This window comes from Dreissena polymorpha, chromosome 3 (assembly GCF_020536995.1).
Source record: "Dreissena polymorpha isolate Duluth1 chromosome 3, UMN_Dpol_1.0, whole genome shotgun sequence".
In the NCBI taxonomy this organism is placed as follows: Eukaryota; Metazoa; Mollusca; class Bivalvia; order Myida; family Dreissenidae; genus Dreissena; species Dreissena polymorpha.
The window spans coordinates 5,700,958-5,722,080 of record NC_068357.1 but is presented as its reverse complement, the minus strand read 5'-3'; the positions used below and the strand labels follow the sequence as shown (position 1 = coordinate 5,722,080).

The 21,123-nt window shown below is 36.6% G+C and overlaps 1 protein-coding gene across 2 annotated transcripts in view; it reads left to right on the top strand.

Annotated features, from left to right (window-relative positions):
* The window catches only part of LOC127872830 (uncharacterized), a 118,604-nt gene that overhangs the window by 47,563 nt on the left and 49,918 nt on the right, over positions 1-21,123 (top strand). The window lies entirely within an intron of this gene.

The following is a 21,123-nucleotide window of genomic DNA, read 5'->3' as shown; positions in this document are numbered from 1 at the left end:
GTTTGAAATCCCTAGCGTAAGTGCGCGTGCGCAAGCATATTTGCACGTCTGCGATTGCGCAAGCAAACATATTCTTAAAATAGATTATAAGAGCTGTAACTTTGTGTACGTGCGATCATAATCGGTAGTTTGCATTACCTTCCGTAACTTTGAAATAGCACCAATGATTTAAGTATTTATCGGCATAGCTGTTAAACGTCACTTTTAACCTTAGATGACCTTCATTCATGATAGGTCCGAAATGAATAAATCCGAATTGTGAATTGGCTAATAATACAAAAATCACTGTAAATAGTGGATGCATGAACTGAAATATGAATATATTGTAAATTACATGTAAATTACAATAGTTAAAAAACTGTCATAATACAAAACATCCTCTGAACATTATATTGAAACGCTTCTCCTTAGTTTACGTAGCAGTATAGCATTAATCACGTCTCTACAATTAAAAGAAGCTATTGTTTACATGCGGTAGCGATCACACTAAACACTACAAAAACAGGCTAGATTGCACTTTACCGGTACGCAGTTGTTTACCACCATCGACAAAGAGGGGATTTGGGGGCGTTTGCCCCCGATACTAAGGAAATATATAAGTGCTGGAAATATATCTGTCTTTGATTTATTCTAATCCATATTTGCGTTTATTAGTGTAAATGCTTCTTTGTACTTTGTTTTGTTCATTTTTTATATTTAGTTCTGTCTTTCTGCAAAAAAATCATATTACTATGATGCTTGCAATATTGAGTCTTTTATGTTTACATTCTACTAACATCTTTACACATTATAACACATTTTCTTTTATTTCATTCCAACATTATGTTCATAGTATAAATTTCAGTGGCGAATATGTTTTTTCCTATTGAAACTAAGGTATTACTCGGTCAATTATGAAATCCTAGTCATTACAATACTTATTGGCAAAAAAACATACTATTTCACATTTCTTCTTGTTCTTCATTTCTTATTTGTTAATACAGTAAAATATATTATCTTATTATCACTCACTACCTTCATTAAAATACATGGTCGCTTCATTCCATCTCCTTTCACTGGTCGCAAACATTACAACATCAACGTCGTATATCTGTTTAAAGGATATTTCTTGTTTCGTTTTATACCAGTTTTATTTATAATTGATAATGAATATACAGTATCTGCAAATACCGGCTGAAAAACCAACGTCATTCTGACGACTTTTTCCGACGTTTAACTTACGTCAGGTTAGGAAGTGGGATAGACGTCTGGTTTTTCATCGCCGACGTCGCACCGAGAATCTGACGGTAAACTGACGTCTATCCGACGTAATGTGTTTACTGGGTGTCCACTGTGATATCCGAGTTTTATCTTTAACTTAAAATTCGTTTATTTATATTGTTACCATTCTCGCCGAGGTGTTTGATATTCCAGCATGTAGATTAATTACTTTTTCCTAAAATACTGAAATTTTAATAATGTTTAATGAAAAATGAACGAAGACAGGCCATGGTTTAAAGTGTGGTATGCATGATGCTGTAGACACTTTGATAACGGACACGTCTGGTAATAGAGACTTTTAAGAAATCTGGCACTCTGATATGTTAAAGACCGGCGAGAGTACCGGTGTAGTACCAAAGAAGCAGACATCGAGCGGAATATATATAAGCTTCAGCGTTACAATCGATATAAGGAAAATAAATTAAAACTTCACGCTATATTGGTCAGATTTTAATCCCCGAGATGTGGTCTTAATTGAATATGCCATGAAAAACAAAATGATGCTCATATTTCAAAGGGATTAGAACAATGATGCACATTTTCGGTGATTCGTTTTAAATGTACGAGTCCATAAATTGTTTATTATTACCTTCTTTCTATAACAGCATTCAACGGCGATTTTTGCATTTCTTGTTCACTAAAAAGTGTGTATTATATCTGTTAAAAAGTGTTGGGTAATCGGGAACAGAAGTGCCATTGAATTTGAGATGATCTTCCAAATAAGTGTCCATAATAATGTGGCATCCGACTGTACGATTGACCTAACCATTGCAATTGCTCCTACGGACAATCGTTCCTATCGTCGCTACTACATTATTTTGCCAACCCGGACAATCGCTCCTTCATTATTGTGTCAACCCGGACAGTCGCTCCTACATTATTTTGACTCCACGGCAAAACGTAATATACGCCGATCAAAGTCTAACACCTATAATTTACCGACAATTGCATTTGCTAACTTGTTATCAGTAAGCCGATTCAACATGAGCCGATCACTTTAACACACTATTTTAATAATCATAGAAATGCCGATTAAGAAATCGTTCAGAGTCATATATCATTGGGTCAAATGTGATAAAAATGACCTAACCGATTGTTTACTTACCTTAATTAACTCGTAGGAGCGACTGTCCACCCTGTCAAATTTAGCGTAGGAGCGATTGTCCGTAGGAGCGATTGCCCTGATACCTAATTGCGTAGAAGTAAAATTGGGTATCCGGAGAAGCGCCCCCCCCCCCCGGAGAACTGCCCCCCGGAGAACTGCCCCCTTATTTTAAAGGTGGCGGAGAGGTGCCCCCCCATCAAATCGGTAGGGGCGGAGAACTGCCCCCCCCCTGTCAGAATTTAGTAGGCGGATATCTGCACCCCCCATAATCAAATCTGTAGGGGCGGAGAACTGCCCCCCCCCCCCCCCCGGTGTCATATTAGTTACGTAGTGAAAACAATACTTACGGGTAATTTTACGTTATCGCCGTACACATTTTATCCGGTAACAATTTAATTTCAGTACAAGTGAATAACACAAATTGTCTAGAGGCATGTGATAATACTGTGTAAGGCCCTTGGTACGCATCTGCACCACTAACTATACATGAATGCCATGTAAAAGTCGTGTTTTAGTAAGAACGCGAAACATAGTCGAGATCCATACAGGAAACGCGTGCGTGTTAATACTGGCCATGTGTCGCAACTAAATATAGACTAAATATAGACGTGCAACTCAGTACTTATGGAGGAAAAGTTACATCGGAATTAATTTACAGTATAAAAATAGTATTGACCCATGGAAAAAAACGTAAATTTACGTATAAAAAAGTAAATTAATAGGCAAAGCAAAGGCAATAATTTAGCTGACTTGAAGAAAAAAGTGAAGTGAAGTGAAGTCGAATTTATAATCAATTTATTTATGTTGTTTAGTTAATTCATGTGATATACAAAATAACACACATTAATACACACATTACGGCAACAGTTTGCATTTTGAGCAGATCATGTCGACGTGCCAAACAATCAAAATCGGTAACAGTTGCTTTAATTAGCAGCTAATTAGGCAGGCAGAGAACTTGTTACCGTTAACGATAAGCACCGCGATCTTTTAATCTTTTAATTGGTAAACCGGACCGACCTTAATTGTTAAGAACTTGTTAGCTTTGAATAAAGCCGTATACGGGTTTATTATATTGAACCGTCCAAATCCGTAATTGGCGAAAACAAACAAATAAATTATTGTTTTCAGCTTGCATAAAGATGGATTAAATTGCATGCTAATTGTTTGTTTTAATTACGGGGAAAATATCAAATAATTCAGCCGCGAAAACTTTTTATTAGCAAAAAGTGATTTGTTTTTCTTTGTTCACATAGACGAAAATCACGTGATTATCAAGATGGCGACGTCCATGCCGAGGCAGGTATTTTTTTGCCGTTTTATAACTTGTATTACTTGTACAACTTTATATTACTTTTGAAATTTCACTCAATTTCCAGACATAATAGCAAGAAAGTTACTGGCGTTATTGTCATTATAATACTCGCTTTATATATCGCCGCGAAATTTCTTTAATTAGGGGGCACTTCTCCGGGTTATCTATTCTGACAGGGGGGGGGCAGTTCTCCGCCCCTTATTAATCAGCAGGGGGGGCAGTTCTCCGCCCTATAAAAAAACAGTGAGGGGGCAGTTCTCCGCCCTATAAAAAAAACAGTGAGGGGGCAGTTCTCCGCCCAGTGAAAAATCTTTTGGGGCACTTCTCCTATAGCCGTAAAATTGCACAATATTTAAAATGTATTGTTATTAAACAATGTATTACTAAGATTAAACTGGCTCATACATGAATACATTAGTTCCTGTTTATCCATTTCCGACAAATGTCTTCATTTTTGCTAATGTTAAAATATTTCATTGAAGCAACTGATCAGTATTTTTAGCTTTAAAATTTGACTTAAAGGATTGCTTCAATATGCCAATTTATAGATGCCATGGAGGTATCGTAACTTATGTTTACTGAACAGATACTCGTCAGCAACATGTGGCTTATGCAGGGACCCAAGTATAGGTCCCTGGGTTTATGACATCATGTTTTCTTTGTAGTTGTCTGGACAGTATATATCCGATCATAACGAGATAAGCGGTTTGTAATAACAAAGGTGCAATTAAACACCGGGATAAAAATGCTGCAACACAGAGTGTCATAATTAGTGTGAACAATTACATAAAATAATGACGTTCAACAAGATAATTTATTTAATGTGTAAGAAGGTAAGTTTTTTCAGACAAATAAAGGTTCAAATCAGTTACACTATGTCGCGTACATAAAATCAACCTATTGGTTTTTGTTTTCACCCTTATTTGTTTTCTTTTATTAAATTTAATAAATTCTGAAAGAATTTCAAGTTCTGATATTTCTTTTAACTAAAAATGGTCGCTAAGAAGTGCCAAGTAGAGAGATTTTTGTGTTACCACATACTGAGCTCTTAGATTGTGTTCCACTCCCGAGTTCGTTGTTAGTAAAAACAAATAATAATAACAACAATATAATCGTTTCAAATATGCATTTCCTTGCATGTTTATGTTTTATTAAGACATAATTAGTAAAATTATATTTGATATTGTACATGATTATCATTAAAAACGATGATTGTGTAAACTTTCTCTACATACGCCTATAGGTTACGTTTTCGCAATTAATTTCCTTCTATATTACATATAAAATAGTTGAAGTTCGATATCAATTTTTACCATGATCAAGCAAATAGTCACGATATCATCATACTTCATTGGAAAGATAAATGCATAGTCTTTTGAAAATATGCATGTCATTAAATTATATAAGCTGTAACTCAAAATATTCACCTTAGAATAGGCACACCGGTTGTGACAACTGTGGAGGCGGCCATTTTGGGCTCAAATAGTATGACCTACTTTCAAAGCAGGGAACCATCAACAGAAAAAGTAGAGCACAAAATGGCTTTTTTCGGCATAGCTGTTTAACGTCACTTTAACCTTACCTGGCCTTTGTAAGTGTCCAATAAAATTCAAATAAAATTTTCCGCGGCTAGGCACGAATGAATACACTTCATTTACTCCATTGGCTGATTTCAGCATACCACTAGAATATTGGAAACATGACCGCGTCTTTGTTACACTGTTTTCCTGCGTGTTCAGCATTAAACAATTTTATCTCTAATGAAAAGGCTCGATAGATAGAACAGTTTTACACTCAAATCTCGACATCAATACTTTTTGTGCGGGCACCTGTTATTTTCAGAGGATTGCCAGAGCGTTTGTACTTAAAGGCTATGATCTGATATTAAGTAATTACTTCCATATTCCTATCTGTGAACTAGTATATTTAAGTTCATAAAAATATCGTTTTTCCCTATCCTGATATTCGTTTTTGCAAAACCATTTTAAATTGTTTTCGAAATTGAACATTAAACATGTAAAAGTATAAAGTTTTAAACAAGCCGTCGTTCCAGCAGTGGAAGCGTAGCCTCACTTTAATGAATTGCATTCCAACGCGCAAGGTATCAGGGTCAGTTCGCGGCCAGTAAAATAATCGTTTTATAATATAGACGCTATCCGTGAACTAGGTGAACAGGAATTTTCTTTAGACCAGACATATGTTAAATGAACGAGGTTACGAAACAGATCATTGGTGTTATATTTAGTTGTTCAACTTTGTTATCTTCGGTTCTAGCGATTTTGAAGCATTTTTGTTGTTGTCTATCGTATCCCTGAAGTTATTGTTGAACTCGTGTTCAACGTTTTATAAATTGAGAATATAAACAAGCGTAACCTTATACTATTGCGTTGTTTTCCCGAATCTATTAATATCCTCATATTATGAATGACCTGTTCTACGTCATTAAGACGCAGCAGAAAGTGGACTATTTTAATCATTCATAAACAATCTCCTCCGCGACACGTATAATAAAATTATTGTGTATTGATTCTTTTCTATATAAGCTCCGTTCGAAACTATTACATTTATTACGATATTCATATAATGTCTCCATTTGTGAATGCATATACTTGGAGAACTCAAACCTCTTGCATAAAATGTACAACTCTTTCTCGCGCGGATACGGCATGTGTGGCGGGTAGTAGACTTTCCGTAGATAAGCAGAACCGACTTGAAATTTTCAGTGACAACATAAGCTGGTCGCTACGCGACCAACTAAAAACCAAAAGAAGAATGGAAGTGAAATGTAAACATATGAGTCAACCGGCCACACGCTTAGTATCCGTACATATTTTAAATATCTATACACGCGTTCTTCGAACAAAACTGTTTTAGTGGTTTATCGGGCATTGCTATAGCGGGGATTTCTGGGAAACGTTCTTTTTTGTTCTCAACGGTAGCGGCGATCTTTTGTATTTACGGGTGCTAACAACGCAATAGTAGAAGGTTAAGCTTGTTTATATTCACAGTTCTCAATTTATAAACGATGGACATGTGTTCACCAATTACTACTGGCATACCATAGACAGCCTTAAAATGCTTTATAATCGTAAAAACCGAAAACAACTAAATATAACATGAAATATCTTTTTAAAATGTAGTCGGCGTAAACGCTGACTCTTAAATAAAGTTTGCAAATAAATATAGAGAATACTATGTTAGTAAGATTGTGTACTTAAATTTATCCCACGAGTGAAGAAAGATTTACATGGCGATGCTTTCCGAGCCTTGTAAGCCTTTCTGAGACGAGTGGGATAAATTTAAGTACACAATTACACTAACATAGTTTTCTATTTATCCTACAAATATTTTTGTTATTTAATTTATTCCTGATGCAATCAAAACAGTAGTCTTTAATTGATAAAATAAAAGCAAAACCACATTAAATTAACTGAATCTCACATTGCGATGTAATATCAATTGTGATCTTTCCCGTTTACGGAACTCGAAATAGGCCTTAAAGGGATCTTTTCACGCTTTGGTAAATTGACAAAATTGAAAAAAGTTGTTTTAGATTCGCAAATTTTCGATTTAGTTATGATAATTGTGAGGAAACAGTAATACTGAACATTTACCATGGTCTAATATAGCCATTATATGCATCTTTTGACGATTTTAAAACCTAAAATTTATAAAGCGTTGCAACGCGAAACGATTGAATAATTTGGAGAGTTCTGTTTTTGTCGTTAAATTTTGTGAAACTACGAAGATTGCTTATATAAGGTATAAAATACGTCAAAAATGTGTAATCGGCGGAATAGCTCAGTAGGCTAGAGCGTTTTTACTTCAGGACTCTGGCAGGACTCCAGGGGTCACTGGTTCGAAACCTGTTCCGGGCAATGTTCTTTTCCTTTTTTAAATTTTATTCTTGATTTTTTACTGGAGCTTTTACGATCCAATGTTTACATTTATCGATATAAAGCATTTAATGAATAAGTTAGAAAATGCCAAAATCTGTGAAAAGGCACCTTTAAGAATTCCACGCTAAAGAAGAGTAACGAGACAAAATATCGCTATACGCCTCAATTCAAATTTAATCAGCGTTCCAAATGTTACACACTCAAGTAGAACACAGACAATTCTTGATTCACCACTGTGCAATACCAAAAAACAAAAATGGCTGCCATCTTGAAATTTACAAAATGTGTAGAAACAGCTACGTGAAGCATGATTCAGCATATATCCCCGCCGATATTGTTAATTTTAGTCTATAAACAACTCTTCTTTTTACACACGTTTTACTAACTGAAATAAACAAGAATATCAGTAAAACTGATGGAAGCTCCCCGATGATGCGCTTTGTCAATCTATGTGTTAATAACCATCTAAAATAATATATTATTAGCCTCGGTGACCTTGACCCCAGTGACCTCAAACCTCATCAAAAGGTAGAGGTCTAAGCAAGGTACCTACGTGCCAAATATGAAAGAGATCGGTAAAGCATTGAAGGTGCTATGAGAATTTGTAACAAAAGTGTGACGTAAAAATCTAGTATTTGCCACGGTGACCTTGACCCCAGTAACCTCAAACCTCATCAAAAGGTAGAGGTCCATGCAAGGTACGTACATGCCAAATATGAAAGAGATCGGTGAAGTATTGAAGGTGCTATGAGAATTTGTAACAAAAGTATGACGGAAAAATCTATTATTAGCGTCAATGACCTTGACCCCAGTGATCTCAAACCTCATCAAATAGTAGGGGTCCATGCCTAGAAAGTACATGCCATATTTGAAAGAGATTGGTAAAGAATTGAAGGTGCTATGAGAAACTGTAACAAACGTGTGACGGAAACATCTATTATTAGACTTGGTGACCTTGACCTTGACCCCAGTGATCTCAAACCTCATCAAAAGGTACAGGTCTATGCAAGGTACCTACATGCTAAATATGAAATAGATCGGTAAAGAATTAAAGGGGCTATGAGAAACTGTAACTTAAGTGTGACATAAAAATCTATTTTTAGCCTCGGTGACCTTGACCTTGATCCCAGTGACCTCAATCCTCATCAAAAAGTAGAAGTCAATGCAAGGTACCTACATGCCAAATATGAAATTGATCAGTAAAGAATTCAAGGTGCTATGAGAAACTGTAACGAAAGTGTGACGGAAAAATCTATTATTAGCCTCGGTGACCTTGACTTTGACTCCAGTGACCTCAAACCTCATCAAACGGTAGAGGTTCATGCGAGGTACCTACATGACAAATATGAAAGAGATCGGTAAAGAATTGAAGGTGCTATGAGAAACTGTAACAAAAGTGTGACGGAAAAATCTATTACTAGCCTCGTTTACCTTGACCTTGACCCCAGTGACCTCAAACCTCATCAAAAGGTAGAGGTTCATGCAAGGTACCTACATGCCAAATATGAAACAAATTTGTAAAGAATTGAAGGTGCTATGAGAAACGGTAGCAAAAGTGTGACGGAAGGAAGAAAAGAAGTAAGGAAGGACACACTGGCAACTATATGCTTCGCCGAAATTCTATTTCGGGGAGCATAAAAAGTAAAACATCTACTGATTATTGTTCTACTCACCGAATTTGTGTAATAAACATGTATATTTTCGTAAAGTTTAATTTGCTCCCATGACTAGTTAAAATTCTGGACACATTTCTTCATCGCCATCCATCTTTTCCATTTTGAAGCACTGGATGTAAACAGGCAATTCTATGTGGATAGACATTCTTTGATCGACTGACAAATGAACGACTTATTCATCAAAGAATTTAGAAATTACCCTTTTTATTCAACATCGATTTCCTTCGAAAAGTTAAAGAACAATTCACTGACACTTTTCTTAAACTTAATCCATCAATTGTTCAACAAAACATCGCGTTATTCGATTACATTCGACATTTTAACGAAATCGAAAATATAGTCTCACCAGTTTCATTCCAGTTTTATATCCAAACTCTGTTATTCAAATTCATAATATTATAATAATCCATCGTAAACACAGGTATTGGTCACTTTAACACTATCAAAATGTCATAAAACAACTGTTTTCATAAATAAAAAAAATCTGATGAAATATATATAAACAAGGTTAATATCTCTTGACACAGGAAAATCACCTACATCAACATGTTTAAGCTATTAAGTGCCTAAATGGCGGTCGCTTTTCGTAAACTATGTACCATTTTGTTGGGAAAGGATACCTCTTGACGAAAAATGACCACGAACGGCTACTTGCCAACATTAACTACAAGAAAAACTTCTCTAACTCGTAAACATGCTAGGTCGGCTTCGATCTGACCGAACGTTCAGTGCCGATTTTTACAAGAGTAAAAGTATCGAAATACCCCAGCTACTGAACATGATCCGCATTACTACAATAAACAAATACGAGTTTATCAACTTACAACACAGATTTGTTATTTTGTTTGCGTTATAACGTCGAAATCGTTGTAAATCGGGATTTGTTTATCGGCAATTTCGGGTCAAGCTCCATGTTGATTAGACGCTCAAGGTAAATACGGTTCTCGGTTTCAGTTTTTCGGTAACTCTGAGGCGCGGAACCAAAAGTTGAATAAATAGCGTAAGGTGAAGGACGGATCAACGTACACGATTAAAATAAACATTCAAACATAACGATTATATTAGTGTTTGGTGTGGACAAAAAGACAAATCTGTGTTGTTAGTTGATCAATGTACGGGTCAACAGGGCTGCCTTGATGACTACCTTATTCGTGAGTAAAAAGTAATGCTCGCAGATTTATTTTTTATTTATTTTCATCAATGATCTTATTGTATATTTTGAATTTGTATATGGTGTCAAAAATCAAAAGTTTTGTACAGGAAATTTTCACTATGAAATTATAATTTTAGTGAAATAGGTATTCGATATTCCAACAATATTCATTTAATATGATTGTGATTACAAATTGTTTTTTTATTCAGTTCTCATTACCATTTTCATCATACTTTCTTTTCTTTCAGAACGTCCTAAAAGGACCATGATGTTGTTATTTTGTCTACGCTATCTCTATGAAATAAATAGGATGATAAAAAGTGCAAACAAAGCTCGACCCGTGCGTTATGACACTCTTTTTATAAATTTGAATGGCGTGTGTTCATTTCAAACTTGCGATTAATTTTGAAAAATGAATTGCGTCTTAAATTATGCAATAGCGAACAACTTCAGTGCCTTCAGCGCTTTGATCTGTTTTGTATCTATATGTTTATGCCCAGCAATATGTAATAATGTAAAATGAGCCGCGAAAATTCCGCGTAACATCCCGTATTGCGTGTGATGCAGCTAAGATCTGCACAGAAAAAGACATTCGCTATTTTTGATCTCATTCATTGAACTCTTTACTTTTCGCCAACTCCAACCACAATCAACACCGTATATCTTTTTTAAAAGATATTTATTGTTTCTTATTGCTTACAAATATACCTTCAATTTGATACCAAACGTACCATTTGCAATGTATTTTAGAAATCCTAGGCAGCATGCACTGAACAATGTGTGCTTAGTATCAAGGTGACTGCATGTAACCCTGCAAACAGGAGTTCCGGTTAGGGGTTGTGAAACCTATAAGAGAACCCAACCCCTTCATATTTGAATTAAATGGGTTTTTCCCAAAGTTATAATTTGTTTTGAGAAAGATCACAAAGTTCCCATACAATGACACACCGATTTATTCATAAAAATTGCAGTTGAAAGCGTCACGCGTAACAGCGTTTCGCGTCAAGAATTAAGGTAATAAAGCCGAACTTTGTTACATCATACATGCAGCACTTAAACTCCATACAAGGCATCACTTACTATTCTAATCGACAAAGCTGATGTTATAAGTGAAAAAAAGTCATGAATGGCAATATTTGTGCATCAAGAACAGGAACAGGATTCGATCAAATTGTTTTTCTTTTTTTTTTTTATCAAATTTTAGGTAAAATCCATATAGATGCAGCATTTCTGATGTCATTTGACTCAACAAAAGGGATTGTTTGCATGGAAAAACAACAAACTTGACTTCCTGACTAAAAAAAGTCATCGTCAGACGTGAGCTTTAAGTCTTCTGTCACACCTGGAATTTTGATTCCTCGGCTCGAGTTCTTCTCGGACAGGCTCCGGAATGTGTCAGTCTGGCCCGGGTGCTCAATTCCGTGTAATCTGAGAAAACAAAAACGGTTTTTGTGCACATTTACCCAAAACGGTGCCAACTAATGTAAGTGAGATACAATAAGAGTACGCTTTCAATAGCCTTTGTTGCTTTATTTGCTGCAAATGGATGAGTCACCACGCCGGCATCGCAGTGTCATGCACACTGGCAAAGTTAATGCCACAAAATGTGGTTTCAGAGTTGCAGTAAATATAAAAACTTCAATTTTCCTAATTTTAGTGACAAAAGTGTGCCAGGATATCAAAGAAATCATTTTAAATTAGATTTCATTGAAAATAACGGCGTACTAACCTGCAAAGGCACCGATCCTTTCGACACGAATGGGCGAATGTTGAGGGCCGTCTCCGAATCAGTCATGCTGTGCAGTTTTTTATGGCCTGTCACTTCAGCCGGACTTGTAAACCTATCGGACGACAGTTCAGGCAGAGCTATAGACCCATATCGATACCGCATACAAATGCACAATTTGGTTTTGAAATAATATTGAGGTCACTTAAATACAGATTTCCTGGTGTTTTTCACGCAGGGTCTATCACAACAACATTCTTCCAGGAAAGAAAGCATAATATTCTTATCATTTTTGTGTTTTCAGCTGAATACTTGATTTTAATTGAACTCAGCAAGATATCCGAAAAAGAAAAATAGGCAAAGTAGTTTTATTCTGAGTAGATCTGCCTGGCGGGGTTGAAGACGAAGGCAGATAGCGGTGTCGGTCCAAAATTGGCGTACATTTTTAACAGTAAAAGGCTCCAAAAGTAAACAATAGTAATAAATACAGATGAACTAACGACATGCATTAGGTTCATTATTGAGATTGATACAAATCAATGTCAAAATGTCACTGAAAAACAATACCGAGTGTTTAAGTAGTCTTAGAATATGTCTCCGGAATAGGTTTCGGTGTGATTTTCCAGCATTTACCCCGCTTATGACCCAAAGTGCAACAGCCCAATTGCAAACAGCCCTAAATTGGGTCAAAATGACGTCTGGCAGTCATGTTTTGCAATACAGAGATTTTTCGATTGTCAATTGTCAAAATTCTGTCAGACGACTAACTTGGTCGGCAGTTCTTAAAGGTTACGTATGCGCAATAAATTTCCATATATATTACATATAAAATAGTTGAAGTTCGATATCATTTTTTACCCTGATCAAGCGAATAGTCACTATATCATCATACATCATTGGAAAGATAAATGCATAATCTTTAGAGAAAAAAATGCATGTCATTAAATTCTATACGCGGTAACTCAAAATATTCATCTAAGAATAGGCACAACGGTTTTGACACCTGTTGAGGCGGCAATTTTGGGTTCAAATAAAATGACCTACTTTCAAAGCCGGGAACCATCAACAGAAAAAATAGAGCACAAAAATGACTTTTTTTCTTAATGCTTACAAATAATCCTTCAATTTGATACCAAAACGTACCATTTGCAATGTATTTTACAAATCCTAGGCAGCATGCACTGAACAATGTGTGCTTTGTATCATGGTGACTGCATGTAACCCTGCAAACAGGAGTTCCGGTTTGGGGTAATGTAACCTATATGCATTGCAACTCTTTTTGCCAACCTGTGGGCGGAGTCTTAACTTTGCAGGTGCATGTGACGTCACGCGTCAACTCGTCGAATAGCGAACGCGTACTTGTATTTTTATTAATTAGAAAAATGGCATTTTCAGCAATTGTATGCTCATTTTCATTGGAATTTTATTTGTCTTTTTTCATATAATCAATCGTTTTCCGAATTTCTTTTCGCATTACGATGTGCTTTACTTTTTCTTCCTGTCACATAGTTATGATCCACAATAACACTTACGTCGATTTTTCTCTTAAGATATGGCAAAACGCTTTTCTTAAAACGACCGAACCTGTCACGTACAGTGTCAGCCATTTTTGTTTTGATTTCATACAGCTTGCGGGGCCTAGATTTAGTATTTTATAGCGATATTCCGTAGTTTTCCGCACATAGTCGGATAGCGTTCGGATTGACGGATATGTCAAAATAAGGCGATATTGCACGATGTTCATTAGTGCTAATACCTTATGGCCCTATTTCACTACGAAAACAAGCCCACGATTCGCTTCGATTTATCACATTTATTGAATCGGGAAGACTCGTGACACTGTACGATTCAGTTACGACACTGATACAATTGAGTTACGACGAATCGTGGAGTTCGGTTGAAGTCTCGCGAATAGGGTCGCGACTTCACGACGATGTGTAAGAATCAACTGCGACTTTACTATGAACGATGCAGATCGGTAATTAACGACTAAGCTAGGATCTCACCAAACGCACCCATGAATTAGGCGCCAATATATATTTATATTGATGTAAATCGCGAGAATCTTAGCGGGCTCGCAACTCACTCGTGGTGAACTCGTGAAAGTCTTGATCTGAATCGCGATAATCTTAGCGGGCTTGCAACTCATTCGGGGTGAACTCGTGAGAGTCTTGATAAAGTCGTAGCTGATTCGTAGACAGATCACGTGATCACCGATTTCCCGATTGAGTACCGAATTACCTACGATACCAATACGACGCCCAACAACGCACTACGACGCTGTTACGAGTCAACTGCGATTAAATTCAGTCTTGGAGGTCCTTGCCAAATTGTAAACACGATTAAGACCTTGCCACGATTGTTCAGGAGCTCACGAGTTGCAGGAATCACTTACGACCGGCCCAAGACTAGCTACGAATGAATTAGGACAATCACCGATTGAGCTACGAATATAACCGACCTCAAAATATTTGAAATCGGGACAAATCGAGGGGAATAGGGTCGTAGTGGAATACCCCTATTAATCGGACAAACAATGTTCCTAGTCCGAAAACCCAATCAACAGAAAATAAATGCGTAAACCTCTCGCGCGTTGTTATTGTTGTTCTATGTTATCAAAGTGCCATCCGTTATCAAAGTATTCGCATTACCGGCGTGATTTATAAACTAACAAGAAATATCTTTTACAAAAGATATACGGCGTTGATTGTGGTTGTGGTTCATGAAAGATAAAGAGTCATATCAATGAGACAGCAAATGCCTTTTTCTGCGCAGTTCTTAGCAGCATCACATGCAAAATCAATTAAGTTGCGCCAGATTCCTTGGCTTATTTCGCATTATTAGATATTATTGACCATATATCAATAGATATACAACAGAAATACACAAGAATAATGGAAATTAAATGACAATACACGAATCAACCGTATATATTTGAAATATTAATACGCGCGTTCTTCGAACAGACATGCTGTAGTGGTTTTTCGGACATAGTTGTTTGATTCGATTGTTAATAGTATCGTGAATCATCGCGCTCATGCTTAATAAATTGGTCGCTATGGTGGAATAATTCTTATTAAATTAACCCATTTATGCCTAGTGGACTCTCCCATCCTTCTAAATTGGATCAATGTATTTCCAAAATAGGGACGTCTAGTATATTTATTTCTATATTTAGAATATTTCTTACAGAAATGCCTTTAAGCAAACAGCGTAGACCCAGATGAGACGCCGCATCATGCGGCGTCTCATCTGGATCTACGCTGTTTGCCAAGGCCTTTTTTCTGACACTGGGCATAAATGGGTTAATCAAAACTAGTACTTATTATGGAATTATTGAAACAAGAAATATCTTTGTAAAAAAGATATACGGCGTTGATTGTGGTTGGAGCTAAAGAGGTAGAGGTAAAGAGTTCAATGCATGAGATCGAAGATAGCGAATGTCTTTTTCTATTCAGTTCTTAGCTGCATCACACGCAGTACGGGATGTTACGCGGAGTTTTCGCGGCTTATTTTACATTATTACATATTGCTGGTCATTAATCTATAGATACAAAACAGAAAACCAAAAGTAGAATGGAAGTGAAATTTAAACACATGAGTCAACCGGCCACACGCAAAGTATCCGTACATATTTTAAATAATAATACGCGCGTTCTTCAACAAACCTGTTTTAAATGTAGGTAGTCATAACTCGCGCGTTATCGTGTAATTACTATACTTGTTTCACTGGTATTGTTATCCGTCCATCAACTGATTCGCAATTGGTTTGGGTGAAACACCCTGATACAATTCGTTTTTTTTTATTGCGTTATGTAATTTAAAAATTCTATCGAGGCCGCTAGTCAATTTTTACTTGCTTTAAAAAATATGTGTAGTCCAATTATATGCTCATCCGCATAATACCCGTTTTCATTTTCGGTCCATCGCATTCATTCGAGTATCACTAGGCTTATAGATAAGTTAAAGGTGGATGCAAAACCCCAAAATCTAACATTAACCTTATATAATAATAATAACTTTATTTCATGAAGAATTCACATTAAGAAATAATTTCTTTTTTACAATGTGGTCTTCAGTAACAAAACACAAGTATACATATTGAAACATGCATACGAACATACAAGGGAAAGAAGAAAATTAACTATACAGTTAAATGTTATAATATCTTCCTTATCAATTCCGACGACGACGACGAAGATGACGACAACGATGATAAAGATGACGATGATAATTATGATAATGCAAAATATGCAAAATTTGATACAAAAATCAATCTTTCAAAAATCAATCTTTCAAAATAAATCACATCAGACACATCACAACAAAGTATTTAAATTAAAAAAATGAGTATATATATATATATATATATATATATATATATATATATATATATATATATATATATATATATATATATATCAATGGTTTGTTTGAAGGTATTTTTTAAATTTCATTTTCAATGTAGTATTCGAAGACACTTGTCGGATGCTTATTGGAATTGAATTCCATATGGTTCGTGACCGACACGAAAAAGCTCGTTTTCTATAATTTGTTTTAAACGGAATAGATGATATATCAGTGTGTGTGATGGAGCGTACACATTGTTATTTGAGATATGTATAACATTATTGAAATAAGAGGGCATTGCGCCTATAAAAAACTTATGAACAATAGATCCAATTAGGAAAGTACATCTGTTATTCCATGTCAACAAACCAAGTTCTTTGAATAAGGGAGCTGAAGGAGTTGAATATGGTTTATTCAGTATTATTTTAGCAGCTCGTTTTTGTATCGAATGTATTTTACGTAAGTGTGACTGTGTTGCTGAACACCATAATGCGCAACAATAATCAATAGTCGTTAAAATATATATATATGTTGTAAAATAGTTTTTTTGTTTCATAGTTAATAAAATAGTTTATTCGTTTCGTAATAAGGCCAGTTTAAAGTTATGTTTACGACTTACACTGTTTATGTGAGATTACCATGTAAGATGCTCATCAATCGTAACTCCTAGAAAATTAAACTCTTTGGTTTGTTCAAGGATAATGCCATTAATATTAAGTCTAAGATTGTCAGTAGAACTACGAGCTTTTGATAAAAGCATACGTTTAGTTTAGTTTGGATGAATTGATATGTTATTAAAGGAACACCATGTTGCTATACTGTCCAAATCGTTTTGCAAATGTAATTGTATATTATGAATGTTATAATCCGATACGTGTAATGTTGAATCGTCTTCGTAAAGATCAATTGTTGAGTTTTAATGAAGGATGTGATGCCATTAATGTAAATAAGAAATAAAATTGGCTCAAGTATAGAGCCTTGTGGTACACCGGTTTTGATATATTGAAACGACGATTTTCTGGAACCTATTTTAATACACTGTCTTTTATTAGAAAGATAAGATTACATCAAAGCAAGAGCATTGTCAGAAAAATGGTACATGCTGAGTTTTTCAAGTAAAATGTCATGATCTACTAAATCGAATGCTTTTCTGAGATCCAGAAAAATTGATCCAACCATGCGACCAGAATCAATATACTGTAACAAAGAATCTACAAGGCGAATCAAGGATGTTTGACAGGAATGATTTGGGCGGAAACCAGATTGGTAACTGTGGAGTAGTTCATGCTTTTCAAGATATGATTTAAGTTGATTTGTAATGTGTCTCTCAAATATCTTCGAAATTGTTGGGAGAATAAAAATTGGTTCCCCAATAGAAATTGGTCTATAATTATTAAGAGCACTTTTATCTGCACCTTTATGTATTGGCAAAACATATGCATCTTTAAGCTGGTCAGGAAAAATTCCAGCAATTATACAAGTATTAATAATAGAATAATCGGGCCTACAATGGTATCCCCACAATATTTGAGAAATTTAGCGCCAATATTGTCTATTCCGGAAGCTTTGGATATTTTGAGAGAGTCTATTATTTTCCGAACGTCAAATATCGTAATCTGAGGAATGTCAAATACATGAATTCCTATTTTTTTTGTCCAAAAATGTTTTGAACGTTTGATAAATGCTTGGGTCATATTTTCTTTTCGAAACTATATGGGAAATGTTGATGAAATGATTGTTAAACTTTTCTAAAATATCTTCAACATTTTCAATATCTTTATTATTTATCCTATTTTTTGTTGGAAGAGTTAGTGAAGTTTGTGGTTTTGTTAAAGCATTAAGAGTATTCCATAGATGCTGAACTAATGCATTATCCTTTACCGATTGGTTATCAAACTGCCTTTTACTTTTTCTTATTAGGAATGATACACGATTTCGCTTATTCTTGTATTCATCTATTTTATGATGCTTTTTTAACCAATCGCGAATTTTGATTTCTTGTCTTATTTCCGCTGTAAACCAACTGGATAGACGATCAGATTTTATTCTTTTTATTTTTAATGGTGCGTGAACGTTTAGCGCTTCATTAATTGTATTTAGTAAATAACTAAGTGAAGTACAATGTACATATAATTAGTTTCCAAGAAAGACATTCGAAGTCGCAAGGGTGTACTTTATTTCTCAGTTCTTTGAACGCGTCATATTTATACCCTTATCAGCGTCTAATGCACTTCACTAAAAAAGAAAGCGCAATTTGGAAGTGCCAGGTTTAGGGTTCGACGAAAGGTTCGGAGTTCTCTTGAAGACTAGACCGAGAGTACCGATTGTAGAAAATTAGCGCAGTTAATCAGAAACTCTGGGTAGAGTGCTATAGGCATCAAGTCTGCTATGACGTCATCGATCATACCCATAACGTACAACACCAGTGTTGCAGGCTCTATGTTTTTCAAGTGTTCGTGCAGTGGTGCGCTTAGTTGCCGAACGGTTTCTATGAACGTTTGTAGACGAGCCGGCGAGTCGGTAAAGGGGCACTCAAAAAGTGCGTGTACCACTTCGATGTGCATATGCTGGTGTGTGCACTTTGAGCATAGGACGGGTTGTTCATGAGTTTTTTTGCAGCATAACCGAGACAGGAACTTCATCAGCGATAAGCTGTCTGGGCGGATCTTCGCGACTCTCCATATGGTAGCCGGTTCCAGGCTCTTGTGTACTTCTTTGAAAAGCGAAAAATCTTTATGTTGTTCGAGCCTCATACGCCAGTGACTGGTTTCGTGTTGGCGCACTGTTTTTTTACAGACAGATTTCCATTTCTCTTTTGACGGGAATAAGCTTTTGGTCTTAAAGGTCGTTAAGTAGTCTTCAAGGTTGTATTTTTGCAGAATTTTCACAATATCTGGAATAAAGCCAACTTTCCGGGTTTCGCACAAGTCAAACTGACACAGTCTTAAAATGAAAAGCGTATGGCACGGTTTGCCTGTAGGAGCGTGGCATAGTGAGCCAAGGAATGCTAATTTTTGCAGGTCGATAAGCGCTTCGATGGAAGTCATTCACGCAAGGCCGAGCACCATGTCTGAGCGCGTAAGATTGGGGAGACCTTGGGCACGTTTCAAACAAAAGTGGTGGGCTACCTCGAGTTGCTGCATGTCGGCAATGAAGATACTGTTCCACAGCTCGCAGCCAAACAGCGCTTTGGGAATGACTGCGGTCTAATACAGTTTAATCGCGGTGTTTGGATTTGCTCCGGACATTCCGGACACTTTCTGCGAGAGGGAAAGGAACGTGCCTCTTATTGTCTGTTTCACAGCGTCAATGTCGTTAGGGTATTTTCCACTGATCGACTGTATTATACCTAAATGCTTGTAATTTGCCGCTTCAGGTATTGGTGTTGAATCATATGCGATCTGGCGAGCGGGTATTGCTTTGGATCGTTTTCGGCCCATGGTCATAACGGAACATTTGGAAGCGTTGTAAGTGAAACGCCACTTGTTGGCGTATGAGTTGCACTTCTCCGCTAGTTCGTTTAAGCCGCGGCGCGAAAGCGACAGGAGTACCACGTCATCAGCTTGGGTTGGGGAACATAATGACTGGTCGCCGATCTTAAAGCCGTATGGGGATGTCGTGAGTTCGTTTAGCAGGTCGTTTATTTAGACGATGTAAAAGAATGGTTCACATATGCTGCCCTGCCGGGTGCCCTGTTGAATCGGGAAGGGTTCCGAGACAAATCCGCTTGAGAGTACGCGACTGGTGCAATTTTGGAGTGAATCAAAGATAACTCGGAGTAACTCTCCACAGACACCAAGTTGGTGAAGTTTGTTAACCAGCCCGTTGATCCAAACTTTGTCTGAGGCGGACTGAGCGTCCAGATAACACGCATGGAGGCTGCTTCCAAGTTCGCACCAGTAGTCGCGAACCTCTTGAAGCATGTATGATACCATTTTGCAGTTTTTGTTTTTCTGGAACCCGTATTGCCTCCCCTTTCCTTTATGCAGGGTGACAATAAGACCATGTTTGAAGCCGTTAGGTACTTGGCAGTGGGTCAAGATCGAGTTAAAGACTTTTACAAGACACTCTGTTATGGTTGGGCCGCCATATTTCAGGTGTTCATTTGTGATGTTGTCGAGTGATGCGCTTTTGTTGTTTGGTAGTTCCTTGATTATTTGATCCAGTTCAGTTGTGTTTGTTTCGTAGGCAATTTCTGTGTAGTCGTGATCGACGTCTGGAGTTTTGAGGTACTCTTTTATTGAATGTTCAACTAGTTTTTTGTGAAAAGGGTCGAACTTGGGGTTCTCTTCGAATGAGTATAGTCGCTTGAAGTGTGAGTTCCAACCTCGGAGCACCTTATCGATGGTTGTCTCCCGCTTCCCATCGAAATCGAGTTCGCGACCATTGTGTTTGCTTTTTGCGCATTTGGAGTTGACAAATTTTAAGAGAGCTTTTTGATCTATTTCGGCTAAAGTGTCGATTTTCTCCATTTCCTCTTCATCGTAACGGTGACTGGCCATGCGAAGGTTTCGTCGAAAGGTTTTCTTCATTGCTTTGTAGTGCGCATATTCTTGTGAACCAGTGCGCCTACCGCTCCAGATCCATGCAAGGCGTCTTAGGCGTAGTTGGTGATGTTTGTTTTAAGTTCGGAAGACCA